The sequence below is a fragment of the Tenrec ecaudatus genome, chromosome 7 (assembly GCF_050624435.1).
Source record: "Tenrec ecaudatus isolate mTenEca1 chromosome 7, mTenEca1.hap1, whole genome shotgun sequence".
Taxonomy (NCBI): Eukaryota; Metazoa; Chordata; class Mammalia; order Afrosoricida; family Tenrecidae; genus Tenrec; species Tenrec ecaudatus.
The window spans coordinates 2,138,292-2,141,261 of NC_134536.1; the positions used below are offsets into that span (position 1 = coordinate 2,138,292).

Here is a 2,970-nt window from a genome sequence, read left to right on the forward strand (position 1 = left end):
ACGTACTGCGGACTGCCGGAAGAACAGCCGAACGCTGTCAGAAGAAATCCCACCAGAATGCCCATCAGCCATGGCGTGGTAGTGTGAGTCTGAAGAGGGCCTTGTGGACTAGTATTGACCTTATGGACTTGAGTGGGACCGGGCTGGGACAATTTCTTGCTAAATAATGACGTCGTGGTAGAAAGCTCTTTAGTAAGCATATCTGAGTGTCCCTGGATCTGTTTTCCTCGTAAACCAGCCTCACAGAGCAAGGATAGTAAGAGTTGGACTTGCTTTACTGTGAACACATCATAAGGAGGGATCGATTGATATAAATGGGCAACATGTTTGGTGGAGCGAGGAATCAATGAAAATTAGGTAAGCACCCAATGAAGTGGCTGACACAGCAGCCTCAGCAGGGGACTCAAACACAGAGACAACCATGAAGGATCCACCAGATCTCAATTATACACAAGATCACCAGGCACCAGGCCTACGAATGGATTCATCTAACTACACATGTACACGATTTGTAAGCTTAAAATTGCAAAACACTGCAGAGAGAAATCAAATGCGACCTCAGCTAAAGAAAAATGCCGGGTTCTAGGTTGAAAGATTTAATCTTGTCAAGACAGCAGTTATCCCCAAAACAAGCTACAGATGCAAAGTAATCTAGATAAAAATTGAGACTTCATATATTTGCTTAAAAATAAATGAACTTGTTTTAAAGTTTACATAAAAATCAAGGAAGCTAAGAATGACCAATATAATTTTGAAAAAAGAACAAAATGGGAGGACTCTGACTATAGGGTTTCAAGACATGCTGTAGAATTTGTATACAGTACAGAGAGCAGAATCTGCTGTAGAGTCAGTATGAAGTATAGAAGGCAGAGTCTGCTGTAGAGTTTGTATAAGGTACAGAGAGCTGAGTCTGTTCTAGAGTTTGTATAAGGTATAGAGAGCAGAGTTCTCTGTAGAGTTTGTGTAAGGTACAAAAAGCAGAGTCTGCTGTAGAGTTTGTATAAGGTACAGAGAGCAGAGACATGACATTGGTGAAGGGACAGACACATGCTGATGAAATAGAACACAGAGCCCAGGGACAGACCTACACATAAACAGCCAGATGGTTTTTAACTACGGGACCAAGACACTACCATGGGGAGCAAAGAATCTTCTCTACAAATGGTGCTGGAACAAGTAGAGGTGCCTGTACCCTCCCCCCAAAAAGAACCTCGCTCCTTACCTCACACCATATGAAAAAATTAACTCAAGCTGAAAAATACCGAAAAGAAAATAGGGAAAAACAATACCGTTTATCATTACTACCCCAAAGAGAAAATACTTAGTATTAAATCTAGCCAGAAAAACAAAAAATACACAAAAGATTGGATGTTTGTATGGATTGTGATAAGAGTTGTGCAAGCCCCCAATAAAATGATTTTTTAATACACAAAAGAACTATAAAATACTTGGCCCCCAAAATCAAGACTTACATAAATGGGAGACGATGTCATGCTCACGGATAGGAAGACTTAATATACCAAAAATGTCAATGTTACTGAAAGCATCCTGTACATTCAATGGGGGGATGGTGGTGCTGTCAGCAGCATGGCAGCCAGCCTCCACTCTGGGCTCTGCCTGGGACCCACAGCAGCCCCACGTCCCAGGTCTGTGGTGGCTCCGGCTGCCCACAGAGCTCTGTGCACACCCTCAGCAGCCCACAGAGCTCACGGTGCTCCTGCAGAGCGTAGCCACACTCTGTAGCCCCAGGATGGGGGGGGGGGGGACACTGACACTGCTGCTTGGAATTGCTGCAGAGACGAGACTCTGAGAGCTGCTTATGCTCCCTGCTGCTCCCAGCAGAACCCCAACAGGCTGTACTTGCATTGAGAGCCTCCAATGTGGAACTGGCTCAGGCTGGTTAAGGATTCAATCTCTGAGAAAGCAATTGGACCGATGGGAATGCAGTTTGGGAGAAACCACCATGGCAGATTTATACCAGCACAATCTACCACTACCACATCAGCCAGTGGCCCTCCGACTACAGACGGCTATCAAAAGGCATAACCCGAATAAAAGGTGACTGTTTGGAATCATTGACAAAAGAGAAAATAAATTGGATGACAAAGCTTATCATCATGTCCAGGAATTAGAAACTTCACGCTGAGAACACACAGAGCCCCCTTCTCTACTGAACACCAAAATATTGGGCATAAAGGGTCTTTAAGCAGAGTATGTCACAAGTCACACTAGAAAATCACAAGGCATTGACACTTGCTTGAGAGCAACTCCCTATCACGGCAGCGGAAGAAAGGTGTTCCTTCCCATGGGTATGTGTATGCTGCATGGTGTTTCACGAGGGAGTTTCTGTGGAAGAACCAAGGTAAACATGTGAGCGATGTCACATATAACATCGCTAGCCAGGCACACTTGCATCTAAAGCATGCTGGGTCCTCCCACCAGAATGCTCCTTTGAAAGAATTCTCTGCATTTCTTCGGATGGTCACTCTAGAGGATTATTTAAAGAAAATCCAATGAGTGGATTTGATATATTCCACTCAACTTTGCAGCAGAAGACTGTTTTACTTCCATTACCTTTGTATATTCAATCATGGAGGAAAAGATATTAAAATAGTGTTATGGCAAAAATAATAAATTCAATACAATTCTGATCCAAGTCTCAGCATAGTTCTTCGAAGAAATGGAAAAATTAATAACCAACTTCATATGGAAGAGGGATAAATCTAGGGTAAACAAAATGCTATCAAAGAAACAGAGGAGAAGGCCTTTCAGTCCCCACTTTCAAAGCCTATAATGCAGCCACGGTAGTCAAACAGCTTGTTACAGGTACAAGAACTCGGAAATATAGCAAAGCACCTACAAACTCCTGGTTTTTAATAAAATAATAAAGCATAGTAAGTGAAAGAGACTGCATTTTCAATAAATGGTGCTGGAAATGGTAGATCTCTACCTGCAAAAAAAAAAAGCAAC

The 2,970-nt window shown here is 42.8% G+C and overlaps 1 pseudogene; it reads left to right on the forward strand.

The window, feature by feature from the left end:
• Positions 1-1,878: 1,878 nt before the first annotated feature.
• On the forward strand, positions 1,879-2,609 carry LOC142452616 (NADH dehydrogenase (ubiquinone) complex I, assembly factor 6-like; annotated as a pseudogene).
• Positions 2,610-2,970: the final 361 nt, after the last annotated feature.